The sequence below is a fragment of the Pseudorasbora parva genome, chromosome 12 (assembly GCF_024679245.1).
Source record: "Pseudorasbora parva isolate DD20220531a chromosome 12, ASM2467924v1, whole genome shotgun sequence".
NCBI lineage: Eukaryota > Metazoa > Chordata > Actinopteri > Cypriniformes > Gobionidae > Pseudorasbora > Pseudorasbora parva.
Genome location: NC_090183.1, coordinates 34,444,462 through 34,463,117, shown reverse-complemented (window position 1 = coordinate 34,463,117; position 18,656 = coordinate 34,444,462). Strand labels below are relative to the sequence as shown.

Sequence of the window (18,656 nt, the reverse complement as noted above, 5' to 3'; positions counted from 1 at the left end):
TATTGGTATTATTGATTTATTTAAAGGAATTCAATTATCAAAGCATTAAAGGGGATTAAAGGAAATAAAGAAAAATAAATAAGAACAGTACATTTTCCAGTTCTATTGAAGTAATCTATATGCCAATAGTATATATTTTTTTAAATATGCGCACATTCATCACTTTTTTTCGTCTTCCTGATTTGATTACCATCTCACTCATTCTGACAGTGACAAAAAATTTAACATTTTACTTGTATCATCCTAGCTACAAACATAGCGGTGTGTAATGGAGTACAGTGGACAAGCATCAACAATGAGTGCGTTTACATCATAGACTGTCAAAAAATATGGATTGTGGCGTCACCCATAGGATAAGCTGTTCTGAAGCGTAAAGTAGAGACGAGCTGGCCGCGCATCATTGTGTGTCACTCCCAGATAACAGAAAATGGACAAAGAGGCTCTGGGTGGAGCTTAGGTGACACAATGACTATAGACGGCGAATAAATGGCTTTCCAGTATCCACCTGCCACTCAAAGTAACCACACCCTTAATTTTGCAGAACTTTAGGGCTTTATAATGTACATGAATGTAAATTAAAAATAATTCAACCTCTCACAGTTGTCATGAAGGGCAAAATTAGCCGTATAGACCCAAACCACAATTTGTACCAGGCAGGCGGTAAACATGTTTTTTTTCTGCTGTAAAGTTGGGAATTTTAAAGGGATACTTCACCGCTTTTTCATATTAAACTGTTATTCCCTTAACTAAAACAAGTGGATGCATACCTCTCTCGTCTCTGTGTGTGCTCTTAATCTCTCTGACGTGCAGTGACATTCTGATAGCATTTAGCTTAGCCCACTAAGCCCAGTTCATTCACTATAGTACCAAACAGAGATCAAGTTAGAAGCGACCAAACATCTCCACGTTTTCCCTATTTAAATACAGTTAAACGAATAGTTGAACGATCAAGTATGATGAGACAAAATAAAACGTGGTACTTCTCTAATCAGATTAAAAAGGAGAACTATAATGTATGGCGGAATAACACTTCTGAGAGTACACTCCGCGCAGTAAAAAGTCACAGCTGAACAATCCTCCCTCACATCTTCCCCTCCCCCCTATTGACAGACATGAGAGAGGGAGGGGGAGATGTGAGGGAGGATTTTTCAGCCAGGACTTTTTACTGTACCAAGTCGAAGTACTCTCAGAAGTGCTATTCCTCCATACATTATAGTGTCTATTATTATCAAATAGAAGAGGTTCAGTCAAAACGCTGCATCTGTAACTGTAACTGTAGGGATAATATGAGCCGTAAATCTCCCGCTGACACCATGCATGGTTTATTTAACATTACAACTAACGTAACATTTGGAATACTCAGAGTCAGATACGGACATTATTATGTTTGACGTCACTACACGGAAATAACCCGGTTTATTAATAATCATGTAAACGCGGGTTATTTGCGTTGTCAGTTTACTGGTTTGCATGTAAATGGGGAAAACTGGTTATTTCAATACGCTGATATTTGTGAGTTATCAGCTTCATGTGCATGTAAATGTGCTCAATATCAAATATTGGTGGGACAATTTGGCCATTTCTAATTATTTTGGGGGACTTCTGGTGTTCCGGTTACGACTGCTGGATAATCTCCCATCGTTCTACTCTCCTTCATAGCGTCATCGAGCTTCACCTTTGTTATTGTTTTGAATATGCAACCTCTGTCGACAAAAACGTTCATATTCCTTTAATAGACAAATTTATGATAGCTTGCAAAAAAAATTGTAAGTTCTTTATTTTCTGTCAAAAATGAGCACATGGCACACATTTTTATATACATATAAACCTGAAGTATGCTTTCCAGTTCAGGAAAGTTTCTCCCTCACTAAACAGAAAGCATAACTGACTATATGTAGTTTTATATAGAATATAAAATTGCCTAATAGTTTGCAAAATAAATAATCAGCTTTACAGGTAATCTGTGGGAACATACTAAATGTTATTGAAGTCTCTCTCTCTCTCTCTCTCTCTCTCTCTCTCTCTCTCTCTCTCTCTCTCTCTCTCTCTCTCTCTCTCTCTCTCTCTCTCTTCTCTCTAAACTGTTTGCTTTAATAGAAATACAAACGTGGGCTGATATTTGCACCTGTATGATGACTCTAAACATGAGGAGCACTTAACAAAACACCATTATCATTCCATGAGCATATGAATGCACCTAGTACAACTCAAAAAGCCTTCAAAACTCATCATAATTCAGTTCACTTCATTACACCGTAAACCATCCAATGATTATTGCAAACCAAGGTCAGTATATAATTACTTTTATTAATTAGCTGTGCCGCAGCTGTGCTTTCTGTTTTAAACCAACAGACGGTTTGATTTCCACCTACTCATCCATTGTTTGGCTGTTGCACTGATTGACACAGCAAAGCGATATATGTGTCTTCTCTAATGCATGGATAAACCTAACCCTGCCTAAGACAGATCCCTAAAATCAGAGGGAAATGATAGGTGGATAACACCTATTTAGGAGTGCTGTAAACTTGTTCCTCAAATCCGATTGGCTGATTGGAATGTTGTTCCAGGATCAACAAAGACGCTGATCCAGGAACATAAAATCAAGTTCACCATCTATATAGATGTCCTTGTTTTGAAAATGTATTGATCACTTTGGGAGCTTTTCATCACTCTTGTGGTCTCTCTGCACTTTTTCACGTGACAAATTGGCCTGCTTATCACACAAGACATTTTCCCTTACGAATCAAATTGTCCATTATCTATCACCGGCCCCCGTCATCTCCCACGCGTACACTGATGCAGAGACACCCTAGTCATGCACATCTACTTCCTACGTATACACGGTTAGCTCTACTGCAGTTGGTTGGATGTTTTCAAATGAAATTGTGTTTTACGAAAGTCTGTATTGTGTATGCTAATGTTTCATTTAGTTTTTGAATATTCTTTTGCTGGATAACTACCCCAGTGTGATCAAATGGATCCAATTGCACTGAACTGCATAAAATGGAGGTTAGCCATGCATTTCCATACACTGATTCAAAATGCAGTTTTTAAGCACCTTACCAAAAATGGGTGGCGAGTGTAGTCCTTGGGAATAATTCATCTGATATTGTGCATTTTACAACATACAACAGTTATTTCTGTTCCTCTGCCTACAGTTTGTATTGTTTGTCTGTGTTTGTGGTGTTCCAGAACAGAGTATATAAGTGGTGCGGAGTGGAAGCAAAACAGCAAAAAAGTTTTTTTGTTGTTTTTGCTGTAGCAAGAAGTCTTAAATGTTTCACTCAACATTTACATATACATTTATTAATTTAGCAGACAATTTTATCCAAAGTGACTTACAAATTAGAATAACAATGCAGTAACAATTAATCCAATGCAGACAAAACAAGTAGTGCTACCATACAAACTGACCGATATTTATTAATTTAATTGACCACAGTGTCTGTTGTCTTGTTCATGTTGTAAAAAAAGAATTTAAAAAAGCCAAGAATGTTCCACAGTGCGTTATTGACAGATAAGCATTATTTTAATTGTAATGATTGTTAGTGCTGACTCACCAATGACTGCATATACAGTGAAGTAAAAAAGTATTTAGTCAATTACTCCAATTGTGTAAGTTCTCCCACTTAAAAAGAAGAGAGAGGCCTGTAATTTTTATCATAGGTACACTTCAACTATGAGAGACAGAATGAGAGAAAATCCAGAAATTCACATTGTCTGATTTTTAAAGAATTTATTTGCAAATTATGGTGAAAAATAAGTATTTGGTCAATAACAAAAGTTAACCTCAATACTTTGGTATATACCCTTTGTTGGCGATGACAGAGGTCAGACGTTTTCTGTTAGCAGCCACAAAGTTTTTACACACTGTTGCTGGTAGTTTGGCCCATTCCTTCATGCAGATCTCCTCTAGAGCAGGGATGTTTTGGGGCTGTCGCTGGGCAACACAGATTTTCTATGTGTTTGAGATCTGGAGACTGGCTAGGCCACTCCGGGAATGCTTCTGAAATGCTTCTTACAAAGTCACTCCCTTGTTGCCTGTGCGGTGTGTTTTGGGATCATTGTCAGGCTGAAAGACCCAGCGAAGTTTCATCTTTAATGCCCCTGAAAATCTCATGATAGATGGCCCCATTCATTCTTTCATTTACATGGATCAGTCATCCTGGTCCCTTTGCAGAAAAACAACCCCAAATCATGATTTTCCACCCCATGCTACAAAGTAGGTATGGTGCAACTCAGCATTCTTTCTCCTCCAAACACTACAAGTTGAGTTTTTACCAAAAAGTTACATTTTGGTTTTATCTGACCATATGACATTCTCCCAATCCTCTTCTGGATCATCAAAATGCTCTCTAGCAAACTTCCGATGGGCCCGGACATGTACTGGCTTAAGCAGGGGGACACGTCTGACACTGCAGTCCCTGGCGGCGTAGTGTGAGCCTTTGTTACTTTGGTCCCAGCTCTCTGCAGCTCATTCACTAGGTCCACCCCCCTCCCTGAAGTTACAGGTCTGAAGTTACAGGTCTGAAGTTACAGGTCTGTGAGAAGCAGAAATCTTGCTTTTTTTGTAGGTGACCAAAAACTTATTTTCCACCATTATATGCAAAAAAATTCTTTAAAATCAGACAATGTTATTTTCTGGATTTTTTTTTTTCTCATTCTGTCTCATAGTTGAAGTTTACCTACGATGAAAATTACAGGCCTCTCTCATGTTTTTAAGTGGGAGAACTTTCACAATTGGTGGCTGACTAAATACTTTTTGCCCCACTGTAGTTGTATATGTAAAACAAAAAAGCATTAGCATTTCTATATTTGGCGAATGTGGTCTGAACCTGTTCCTGGCAACCTCTGAATGTGTTTTTTTTTATCCTATACAATGTTATTTTATTGTTGCTGGAATACTATTATACTTTTTATCAATACTTTGAATGTTTCTATTTTCTCTGTTCAATTTAATGTTTTATTAAAAATATATTTTTTGTCATGTTCGGTATATAGAAAACTGTTTTAATTGGTCTTTTTTTTTTGTATTAATATTAACTAGGATCTGGGTAGCACTTTGTTACAGTCTTGTTCCACATACTGTGCTTATTATAGTGATTAGATTAACTTTGTAATAACTAGGCACTAACCCTGAATCTACCCTTAAACCTGACGTTAATGTTGCCTTAGTACTTTCTTATGTAAGAACGCTACAAGTAAATGGAATTAACCAGGAATTAACTAGGAATTATGGTGTGTTGAATTTGACCCAATAATTATCATAAAAGAAACCTGTAATCCAGTAATCAGCATCACAGCAGCCAAAGAGGCATGTCTGGCTGCCACATGCATATATATCAGTTTTGTCAATAGTGTTGTCATGTAGAGTTTTTAATATTTTTTATATTGTAATAATTTCACAGTTATTTTCCAAATTAATGTAGCAACCACTTAAAGACAGTATATTTTAATTAGTGGTTGTAATGACATCTTTTTATGAATGAAGGCCACTGCTAATACTGAATGAATGTTTTTTTAAACATTAATGATAGCCATTTAACATTACAGTATGATTGAAAACTATTATTTATCAGGCTTACAAAACAATAACTTTTAATTATAGTGGGCTTTAAACAAATCTTCACATAAACAAATTATAATAAATGTCATATTTACCTGTGGCCTTTTCATATACAGAAATTTACTAAAGTTACAAACACCTTTCTTAACTGCATGAATTATAAATTAAATATAGATTAATCCTTATTGAAGCTATAATTTTCTCTGTTACCTTTGTTTTTTGATTAACATTAATGACAGACATCACAGCAACAGTTTTATTAGGCTACTGTCACTTTAGGATCTGCCGCTGCCGAACATGGCATGGATCTGACGCACCGTCACACGCATCTCATTTTCTCACAACTCTTTAAGTTCATTTAAGATGTCATTTAAATTATTTAAGACTGCTCTTGTGGGAATCCTCGACCAAACAGGCATCTTGGCATAATTCTGTGTTATTGTTTTATCAAGCGCAAAAGACAACTCAATTCTGGCGCATCTTTCTGTACGATGTGTGTGTGTGTCAGGACATTCACAGCCAGAGCGCTCTCTTTGTCTCGCACTTGAATGGTTAGTAAAGCAATTACTAATATGATATAATAAGATATAATGTAATGCTTGCCAAAGGGTGACAGAAAAACAGATGCTCTGTTAACTGTGTTAAATATTTAACACATCAAACTGAAAACATTAATCGCAATTTTGACTGCACTATTATATATTAACATTATCGCTAACACTTTATTTTACAGTGTCCCTGTTACATGTTGCATTTAGTTACTACATTATGCATAGGTAAGTACATGCAACTAACCTTTAACCAAACCCTAATCCTATTGTAAGTACATGTAGTTAATTATTATTAGGCCGTACTTAAATGTATAATTACAATGTAACATAGACACATTAAATAAAGTGTAACCGCATTATCTTATAATTAAGTTTTTCCCAAATGCATTTACAAATTATTATTTTTTTATGCTTATACTGTCCATTAAACCTATAGTGCTGTCGAACTTTTCTTGTACACTGCATGTAGACCACAAAAAAAGCCCTTTTAAAGTTGTGCTCTGAAAGTGCCTAAACAAACCAGGTGAGTTTGGTGGAAAATCTCTGAAGTGTGCTGAAGAAAGTAGGTCATTAATCTAGAACTGTACACACAACATACAGGATATGAAATAGAGGCATCTCTCTCAGGGCAGCAGCGCTCACTTTATCTAAGGCATGGGATTAATATATACACCTATGTCATACAGCAGCAAAGGATGCATACATTAACACATTTCACATCTGGCTATTTCAGTACATTTCAGGGTTGAGAAGGTCATGAGGAGTGTTCCCATGTGGGTCCTCTCAGCAGGCTTGGGTGGATCTGGCTGATTCAGCAAGATTGTCCCAGAAACTTTTTTCTTCATGTATAGCAGCAAAGTTAGGGAAGTCTGGGAGTTAGCCTGGAGTGTGACACAACGACAACAACTTGATAAAAGAAAAAGAAACATTTAGCAAAAGCACCACAAGTGCTTAAACAACAGCATAAGGGTAGCAAACATGATCAAATACGAAAAGGAAAACATCCCAGAGCTGTTGGTAAGTCCCAAAACTCTGTCTTACAAACAGAGTGTGAACGATAAGACGGTATTCCCTTTGATCTCGCCTTAAACGGGATCTGTTCAAATCCCTAACATTGCTGTTATACAGACAATGCAATCAAGACACAGTTTTCCTGTTTGAAATTAGGCTCAGTTACAGTAGGACACGAGGTGTGATGACGTAGCATGTGGCAGGAGATCAAAGCAGGCTCCAAAGTAAAGCTGCAATTGTGCACCTGCCTTTTGATATGGAGATGCAAATTCTGCTCGAATCTGAAGTGGCACAACAACGATGTAAGCAGTGATGTCATTGAGTGCGCTGAGCTCCATACCTGCTCATTTGTTTGGCATAATGAGGTAGCTTGAAGTTGAACTCGATATTCATGCACAGATTTTTTTTTTTTTAAATCAACTTAGCTGTAGTTGTGAGTCATTTAGGCCCAAATGAGTTGCAAATTGGTGACCCTTGGAGAATTGATTGACCTTCCATTTTAGTTCATTTCCCACTCAAAATCATGCAGCACATACAGTCATCCATCACATTTTCCCTGTTATAGCCATTAAGTGTTTCCTGTTATTTTGAATCACTTCTTTGATTTATGATATTGCAGTTGGTATGAGCTCAGCTTTTATATGCATGATGTTATGTGTGATATATTTACAGATATTTAATACTCTTCTCTCTACTTTATTCTAATTGGTCAATCATTACAATCTGTGGTCTGATTTGTTTGATGTAATCCAATTTCCTGCATAGGAACATACTGCAGTTCCTTTTTTTTTTTCTCTCGCATATTAAAATTATTTCTTGTATCATTATTTCATGTCTGTTTCATAATATGTTCAGTATATAAGTTGCCCTTTAATAAATCAGTAACTAAAAGTTGGTTAATTATTATATACAGTTAGTCTGACAAGCCAGACCCACATCAAGATGTTTGGTCTGGAAACTCACCATTGACAGCTCAATCCGAGGGGCGGGATAAACGGTTGTCTTTCAAACTCCCTCTGCACGCGATAGGATAGCGCTACAACCAACCAGAGCAACGAAGGTGAAGCGGAGCTTGTTGATAGATTAAACATTCACCGTATCCGGTCGGCAAAACTCCGAACACATCTTCCGTTTTTAAGAATGACTTCAGTGCCGTTCTTTGTTCTTTTCTCAGAGAAAAGCTTAACTCCAAGTCTTCCAGAATCGCGGTCAAAGCTGATTCGAAAGACCGCCGCCGTTCGCCAGTTTCTGTGTTTACTAGAAGCACGCAAACGCAACTCGGCCGTCGTCATTATGGCCCCTCCCGCCGACTCTATACACGATGTGATTGGGCCGTCCAGATTGTGAGGAATACAGCTCAGAAGGGTATTGAGAGTTCCTAGACGACACTTGCGGGCAGATTAAATTTGCTGCCGCTAGGGTGCGTCTAGATTTCTAGGCTAATATACAGTCAAATCAGAAATGATTCAGACACCAGATATTGTTTTATTTTTTCCTAGTGAGTGCAGGACACTATCATTTATTTATGTAAGTATGGATATAAAGTAAACTGTGACGTATTATACCCAAAAAGTGTTCATACAGTGCACTACTAGTAAAATTGATAAAAAATTTGGACCAAAATTATTCAGCCACTTTGACCTGACCATGATTTTTCTTTTATTGATAATGCGACCCTTTACAACACAAGCTGAACAAAAGAGCATTGCTTTGTAATTGGTTGACCTAAATTGGTGTTATCTAATTGTGTACTTAAATTTAACAGCTAATTGGTTGATTGTAATCCATTACATACCTTTCTAACAAAGTTATCCAACATTATCAAGATTTATTTGTTCCGACACAGCTTATCTCTGAATTTTTGTCATATTTTACCATGTTCTAAACTATAGCGAATAAAATGTGATAATGTGAGAATGTTGAATGTGTCTGAATACATTTTGGTTTAACTGTATACTCTGTCTGGGTTATTTAGCAATATTGAACATCTGGCTAGACTGTACCTTATCCCATAATTCCAAGCTTTTTAAATCTTATTTACACAGGAAATAATTCCATCTTGCTGCTCCTGTAAAACTCTTTTAACTGTTACATTTTGCCCAGTTCTTTCCATGACTATGAAATGTAGATGCTGACATGACATAAAACAACAAGAGCAAGCATCGTGCATAATTCTGTGGGTACAAACGAAAGTCGCTGGAATATTTTGACGACCAAATGTGACCCAATAGTCATGGGGATCTGTGCTCTCTGATTTTTACAACAGCAAATCTATTTGTGCATGTGCTGTTGCCTGGTTAACCTTGTGTGCCCCCAATTTCATTTGAGATTAAACACACTCAATTTTTGTGGTCACTGCCATTCTCCTATTTAATTTCCTCCTGAACAATGCGGTGAGGAGGGGGATGAGTGCCTTTCGTATGTAATCTGCCGTTGCAGTAAATCAGTTTATTACAGGAAACTATCAAAGAGCACTGGACATGATGATGAGAAAGTGAGATGCAGAACCAGAACATTCCTCTGTGAATGAAATTCCTGCATTTGTTCACTGCATTCTTAAAATGACAGGAGCTAATAAGGAATTTAATAATTACAGCACAAATGGACTGCTAACAAGGTATTCAGGCCATTCTCTAGCAACATTAGGATTTATTGCATTTTATTTATCTAATTTTGTTCACCAAGATAGGCCAAATAAATGTGTCAGGGAACAAAAGTAAACTTTTTTGTTGTTGTGGTTGTTCAAAGTTAACACAATTGAAATAAGTCAATCATTCTTCTTATCATCAATCGTTCTCCTGTCTTACCCTGATTCTCTATAGTAAATTCACTATTTTATTTACATTTGTTTAAACTTGAGTGATAGTTTTCATGAGAAATTGTGTATATGTGTCACTCGCCTCTGTGTCTTGACATTTATGTAAATAAAGAAAAGTTGCTCCGGTTGACGTGTGTATGGGGGCAACATAGGTTAGTTGTCACATTGAGCAAGAAAGATTGACGTGGAGCATGTTAAATCTCTAACCTCTGGAGAATCCCCTTTTTTTATAAAACGCAGAACAGATCAGAGTCTGCTGGCAAAAAGAGAATGTGACAGAGAACGTAATAATACAAGAATCAACATGTCTTGGCTGTTTTGAGATGGGTGATTGTTCTGTTTGGAAATGTGAAATGTAGTAAAAGAGATGGGGAGATAGTGTTTTTGTTACTCAACAGGTGAGTACGGATTTATTTTAACAGATCAATTATCATATGAAGCTTTATAACAGTTCATTGAAGGGCCATTTCATTATGGTTGTTGTAGCGCTGTGCCTGAATCGTTTTTTTAGAAAGTACTATTGGGTATAGCTATAGTAATGTCTTCAGCTTGTCAGCTTGAGATTCTTTCCATTTAAACTGGTTATATTTCTTAACCCTACACTGTAAGAAAATAATGTCTCCATTTGAAAATGTTCTAGTGAACATTTAATCACATCTAAATGTTCAGTTGGCCAAATTGAAATTCTGTGAATTGATGCAATAGATGTGATCAGTCACTTGAAAATTTTCAATTGGAGACATGATTATTTATTTTTTTACTGTGTAGTAGTGAATGTTTTATGAGCAATAGGATAACCATATCCATCCGCAGAGTCACGCAGAACCAAAACAATGTTCTTCTGCAAAATAATAATAATAATAATAATAATAATAATAATAATAATAATAATAATAATAATAATAATAATAATAATAATTAGAAATACATTCAGTTTTGTTTTTTTAACCACTGGAGGGCCTAAAGTTAAGTAAGTATCTTTAACTGCATCTTAGTGTATAGCTTGTTTTCCAATAAGTTTCATGACAAAAGGCTCCATCACTTTTTAAAGGACAACCAGCATTGCACACACAACTACATAGCTCATCAACTCAAGGCACTTTTCAGACACTCTCTTCTAAACAGTTTTCCCTGTAGTCTTGAGAGTCCGATTTATTCTAAATTATAATAAATGTGTAGAAATTAAGCACTTCAAAACCAATTCACAAAATCACTCTTACTTCACAACATTTTAGATAATATCCCTATTTATTTATTTTTCAATCCCAGTTATATAAATTAGGCTGTATTTAATTTATTGTTGAATTAAGCATACATACGTACAGTATGTTTTAAGGTTTAATGCAGTCAGCAGTTACATTAACTGAGTTAATTTGTTTAAGAAACCCATTTATTGTTGCCACAGCAAAGCTCTTATTAAATTATATTTAAGATATTGCCTTTTAAAGAGTTTCAGTGTTGTTAGCTGTTGTTAACATAACTTGTAGTATATTTAACTATTTTGTTTATAGATTGCCGTTAATTGCATTAAATTATGAGTAGCTTATAGTTTCAAAGTAGCTTCCCCGTCATAATTACAGGCTGCATCATATATTATACTGACAGCGTAATATATTGAGTTGTTTAATGATTTAATGGTCTGTTCATGATAAACCACCTCCAGAGTGTGGATATCTTTGCATGTGCCTTTTGTGGTATTTGGGTGTCATTTATGATGTGATCTTTTTATTAAAGTGTGACTCTTTCACTTAAGGTTAGTGGTGTCCTTTTTTGCTTGTTTAACACTTAAATGAACACATTTTAAAGACACTTCTTGCTTCAAGAATGCACAGATGAATAGAAAGCATAGAGTAGCTTTATATAGATATACTGTTTTTATATTGACATATATCGCCTTGGCATTGCTCTATCCATAAGTTTTGTTTGCATAAATATAATTGTACTTTATTAAGGGATAGCAATGATAATGACGGGTGACATAGCAAGTCCCACTAATACATTATAATATACATTTTCAGCCATACTATTTATGACTTAAATTTTCTGTGTGTGAATTTGTGCATAAAAACAAATATTATTGGCATTATATTTTGCCAGAGAATTGGTTTCTATATAAATGACTTGATTGCTCATGACGTCATAAAAAGTGAAGCCACCGCTTACATCACATTCTATTGAATTAATAGGAAATCTCCCTTTGCATCCATACACATTCCAAACATTTAAATGGTTCAAGTCTGGAATTACATTAGCGAATATCAGATCAGCTGACAGACGAGACACCTCAGCATAAAATGTCACAATGATTATTTGAAATCTGAATACAGATCTATGCTTATGTAAGGCATGCGCATACAACTTAATTTGTCATGTACAATTATTCACTGTGGTTATGCAAATATGTTGCGTTATATAATACGTTTTTTTTTTTTCGTAATGTGAAATGCAAAAGGATGCTGGCTACGTATGGATTTAAGACATGAAGCTTTATTTCCAGCCATTTTTACTGTCGCTCAGAGCAAGTTGATGCATGGAAAATCTTTTTAATATAATAGTGCAGATTCGAACAGGGGATTGTATGTATAGTAATATTTATTATACATTCAAATCAATTTCTGCTAATAAGCGTGGATATATGTTGGTGCTTAATATTTCCTGTATAGCTACGTATGTAAATGAATGATGTCCTCTGCCGGTAGGGTCATAAGATGGCCACTCAAACGCTTCAGGTGATTTGACCTCCTGACGCCAGTTTAGCCAATTAACAAAATGAGAAATCCAGTCATATATAGATCAGGTAAGGATGCATCGTAAAAAGCAGGATTGTGATGTTAGGGCAAATGTGTTAACTCATTTATATGTGGCTTCAGGGAAGTTGTGATATTAACAGCATGGCACAGAGGTATGATACAGTTTGTGTATGTGAACACTGCAGGGTAAGCTTTAGCTATCTAAAAGATTAAGAAGAAAAGCAGCATGGAATGTTTAGATCAAGTTCATGGCTTTGCCTCTAGCTTGGAGCCGTAACCTATTTAGCTGTTTCAGTAAAGCTGGAAAACCCTGTAGTTTCCATCAATAAAATAACCCTGGGGTGTCTGTAATGAGGGCAGCAGCACATGCCTCCAGCTCTGCCAGCAAGCATATGCAACCCTCTTTCAGGGGCCGAGGTTGACCCCGCAGAATTCTGCGGCAGAGTCATGAGCACTGCCAACATTTCTCCACAAGTCAGCGGCCCACTTAGCTGTCACTTGGTCTGGGTGGGCTAAGATGATCAGAGAAAAATGCCACTTTTCACACCTTTTGGGAAGGCTGTCTGCTGGAGACCATCACTGTCTCTATTTCTTTTTCGAGAGGGTGTGAAATGGAAGGTTTGAGTTTTGAAGTACTAGGTAAGAACCGGAGTTAGATGGTGAGTTTGAATGCGAAGAGAGATGAAATGATGAGAGAGAGAGAGAGAGAGAGAGAGAGAGAGAGAGAGAGAGAGAGAGAGGGAGAGGGAGAGGGAGAGTGAGAGGGAGAGGGAGAGAGAGAGAGAGAAGAACGAGGATTACTGTGGGTGGAAAGGTGAGCGCTTAAGACGGGCATGGACAGAGGAGAATGCGACCTGGGGAATGTGAATGAGCCTGGGTAAGATTGGGGAGAAAGTGCGGGGAGGTGAGACAGGAAGGGAGTGGAATGAGAAGAGTGTATGTGGAGGACAGAGGGAGGGGTGAGAAATGAGTTGGAGTAAAAAGCACTGTAAGCACTTTTTCGCTTCACTGCAAAGTACATGAATCTGAAAGGAGTTTTCTCCAAGAGGGAATTCCTACAGTGAAACAGGCTTTTTCTTTGAAATCTATTCACAGCTACTTTGTGTCTATTCCGAGTCTTATGTAAAGCTATAGTTCACCTAAAAATGAAAATCCTGTCGTTATTTACTCATTCCCATGTCATTTTTGAAGAATATCCTGGACACAAATCAATATAAAAAATGTTTGATTTAATGAATGAGGACTTGGGCTTCCAAGCTCTAAAAAGACCCAAAAAAGCATCATAAAAGTGGTCATTTTGACTCATTTGCTATATTCAGTCTTTTGAAGTCAGCTTTGTGTAACAAAAAGTAAAGAGAAAAGTAGCAATGTCCAGTTCATGAACTAATTCCTCTTTTGAATGTGATCTTTTTAATGAACCCAGTTCACAAAACCAATCTGAATTCAAAAACCAGACACATCCTAATCTCAGCTTGATAAATATCCTAAAATTCAGCATGTTCCTCACACAAAAGCTGTCTTATAACTTGAAGGCCTTGTAATAAGATTACAATCCGCATGAGTCATTTGTACCACTTTTATGAAACTTTTATTGTGATTTTTGAAGCTTGAGTTCTCAATTCATTGAACAAGTTTCATATGAGAGTGAGCAATGAGCAAATGATGACAGGAGTTTTGTTGTTGTTGTTGTTGGGTGAACTATACCTTTAAAACATGAACAGAAAGAACAAGCTTGTTTCTATTTTCTAAATGTTCACAAGGTCATCCTACTCTCTTTTAATTGGATAAAAATCGAATGTAGAATCGTTCACAGACATTTCTTTAACTAGAGACTTTCACCGGGAGGTAAATTTGCAGAGTTTCAATGAGGATAAAAACAGCAAGCTCCATTATTAGGCCATAGGGGATGCTAAGTGTTAATTAGCATTGTCTCATGAGGATGAAAAGTGACTGTTTTTCTTTGAGAGGATAGCATCTTAAAGGAACTCACTCCACATGATATAAATGGGTTTTGGCAGTTATTAAAAAGGCACACTATAACACCAATCAAATGCCAGTGGTGCTAGTATAGCCAGACTAGAGATGTTATATATCTATAGCCTAGAAAATATTTCCTATTGATTTTCTTATTTTTTACTCTCACTTTTTTATTAATCAAAGAGCACAATAGAAGTAAAAAAAAAAATCAAAGTGATTAAAATCCTAAGCATTTAATTAGGTTTAATAAATGTTTAATGTGCCTACAAATAATGGTTTTGATGTGTGAGGAGTCAATAGAATGGTGCAGGTGGTACACTGTATATTAAAAAAATGTCTCCAATTAAAAATGTTCTAGTGACTAATCACATCTAAATTTTTCAGTTGGCCGAATTGAAATTCTGTGAATTGATGCGATTTAATTAGCAGAAATTCAATTCGACCAACTGAAAAATTTATTGTGATCAGTCAGCAGGTTTTTTTAGAGCTGTTATGTGTCTTGAAAAAGGAGGTTGATAAATGGGACAAAGTGGCTAAATGGGACAAAGGCTGTCGAGATTAAACATCACGCTGAAAAGATAACCTCAGTCCATTTTTAAAGTCTCATTATCCTCATATTTGTGCACTTATAAACTATTCTAACTCAAATGTTCTGGGAAAATGTTTGCGATAAAAATTCAAAGAGTTGTAGTGATCTTAGTGATGGTGGCATTGAAATCATGGGACCGTAGCTTTCCCTTTCCGTAACCAGAACTTAACACTCAAATGTATCAAAGATGATAAAACAGCGCTGTGTTACACCACGTATGCATGACCGGAAGAAGAGCAAGCGGTTGTCTGCGGCATAATAAAAGCTCCAGTGCTCTCGAGCTGTGTCGCGCTTGTCCTCATTCCGCTCCAACAGCTTTCGGCCCCACCCTGTTTCATACGGTAATGTCAATCAATCTTAAATACATTAGCTCATCCATGAATATGATTTCTGCCCGGATATTTGGCATATACATTCCACGAGATTAAACATTCATACTATTTATAGGCTACCCATTACCATGTAATCGTGTTGTTAAAATTTTAACTTTTAAAAATACGCCTGGACACCCTGTTTTCTTTTCCATTTTGTTAGCATTTTTAATAGCACAAGCACATTCCTTCATTCAGCTCACTCATCATTATCTGTTCCAGCCACAAGGTGGAACTGTCTATAGACATAACAAATATATTGGCATAAATACTGGGTATTAAAGTTAGGGATGCACTTCTTTTTTTAGCACCCCCTTTGAACTGTTAAGCCCATCCGTAGCACTCCCCAAAACAACCCTGGAGCCGGCGCTGTCCATTGTCATTTTTTAAAAACATGCCTAGTCAAACTAACAAGCACAACTTATTACCTTAGCAAGCAAAAAATATTGTGCATTGTAAACCACACTAATGTTGCTGATGCTGTCAACGCTGTGAGGAAATGTTACATTTTATATTAATATTGGTTTCTCTGTGGTTTAAAGTTACCATTTTACAAGTTTGTTGACTCTGTAATATAAATGTGGTTCCTTGGAGTCCGTGGTGTCCTCAGGAGATGTAGCACAGATCTGCAGCTCCGATGGAAACAGAACTTTTCCACTGACTAATCTAAAGAGTTTACACAAGCCTCCTGAGAATACATTGTTATTTTCTTAACTCATTTCTAGGGGTTCAGAAGTTGCTGCATAAATGAATACAAATATCTTTATGCTTTTTAATGGCAACTCTCTAATTTACTTTATATTACTAAGTTTCTAAACTAAATGTTAGTAATACTTATATGGTCTGTTTTCAGAGTTAAAATTATATAAAATACCATAATTTACTGTTTAAAAAAACAAGGAGACATCTTGCTTAACTGCATTAACATAAAGGAAGAACTCATTGAAGCTGTGCTGACAATAGCAGTAAGAAACTTTAGTGTAATTAGGTGGATAAAATGTATATTTAATTAAGTGGGAAACTGTAGCACAAAAGTACAATTCCTTTCAGAGTTTGTGCTTTGAGAATGTATTCTTTATTCTTTCCTCTTTTTTGTATCAAGAAGAGAATTCCCTTTTAACATAGCTTGCCATCACCGTGGATAAATGCCAATCATGCTGCGTCTTTAGTTGGCTGTGAATTGAGATTGTTCCCTTAATGCTCCAGTCTTTTGTCGATCTGCGTAAAGATAATAATGTCTCAGTACAGTACAGAATGCTGATCCTTGCCATGGGTGAACAAGCATCATTTAAAGGGATAATTCACCAAAAAATGAAAATGACCCCATAATTTACTCACACTCAAGCCATATGATACAGCATGTGCTCCGCCAGAAGCTAGATATTTTACTTTATAACGTGTTAAATATAAATATTTTTCTTTTAAAACCCCATCGATTCGCTTCAGAAGGCCTTTATTAACCCCCCTGGAGCCGTATGGATTACTTTTATAATGGATGGATGCATTCACTGCCATTATAATGCTTGGAAGAGCCAGGGTATTTTTTAACTCCGATTGTATGTCTGATAGAAGAATGTCATATACAGTCCCTGACAAAAGTCTTGTCGCTTATCTATTTTGTAGAAATACCTGATATTATCCTGACTTTTAATTAATCAATTGGTGTTAGAAATAGCTCATATGAAAAGCTAAAACCCTCCCAAATGATGTTTAATGCACTAAAATAAATAATTTTCACAGAAGAAATATTTATCATTTAATCAAGACAGAATGGTCAAATTTTGGCAAGACAAAAGTTTTGTCGCCTATACAGAAATGTAACAAATTTACTGCAAATACAAAAATATGTTAGCAAATTAAGTTGTGGCGCTGTGAGATCCAAATTTAATATCTTGTATGACTTCCATGAGCTTGAAGGACTGCATCCATGCGGTTTGGCAAGGATGCATACAATTTATTGATAAAGTCATCAGGAATAGCTAAGAAAGTCTTGCATGCCTCCCAGTAGTGTTGTAGTCAAGACCACCTAAACCGAGACCAAGACAAGACCAAGACTTTGAAGGGTCGAGACCAAGACAAGACCAAGACTTTGAAGGGCCGAGACCGAGTCAAGACCAAGACCAAGACAGGCCGAGACCGAGTCAAGACCGAGACCAATGCATGTCCCCACACTTATGATAAAATGTGGAATATGCATATGATTGGCACTTCTCTCGTATGTGTGGGTGTGTAAGTGTACCATGAGAGAAGTTTTGATCAAATAATCAAAAGGCATTGCAGCTTTGTGGGAATTAATCTTTTTCTTCTAAAAGCAAATAACACTTAACTTTTCTTCAATGGGAGGCACTGAAGACGATGTGTCCATATTGTTTACAGTCAATGGTGGACACAAACACCAAACTGACACTAACAGAGTTTTGTGTTTTGTTTTGTGAAAAGTGCTCAATCCCATTTTAAAACTCAAAGTTCCCTAAGAATGCTAATCTGGATGAGGTATTAATCTCAGACACAGTCCATTATGTCTTAAATGAATGTGAATAACAGGAGGTGGAAGATGTATCATACAGATATGCATTAGTATGCTGCTTAAGCAAATTATTTTAAATATGTACATATTTTTCATTTACAAATTGAAAATGTTATTGTGCCGCTTTATTGTACAACAACAAGGAAAAGAAACCCTGTACTTGCATTTTTTGATTAACTACAGTTTGATTTACAAATATTTCACATGTGCAGGGTTTTGGGTCAAAAATGGTCTTTGGTGGTGGCTGACACACACACACACACACCATTTTTTTTTTTTTTTAAATGCAACGAAACAATCATTCTTTATTATCTTATGTTTATATCTCATATTATGTATGATCTCTTATCTTGATGTTTCTTTTGTTCCAACAGGTTGAATTGTTTTGGTATATAATCATATCAATTTTAGAAATAGCATTAACAGTTAACAAATAGCCACAATTTCTGCCATATACAATTTAATAAAATGATCCGCTAGCTAACAAACAGTTTTG

General features: G+C 36.2%; 1 protein-coding gene across 5 annotated transcripts in view; it reads left to right on the top strand.

Annotated features, from left to right (window-relative positions):
- Positions 1-18,656, top strand: part of LOC137094360 (gamma-aminobutyric acid receptor subunit gamma-3) — a 196,397-nt gene that overhangs the window by 100,839 nt on the left and 76,902 nt on the right. The window lies entirely within an intron of this gene.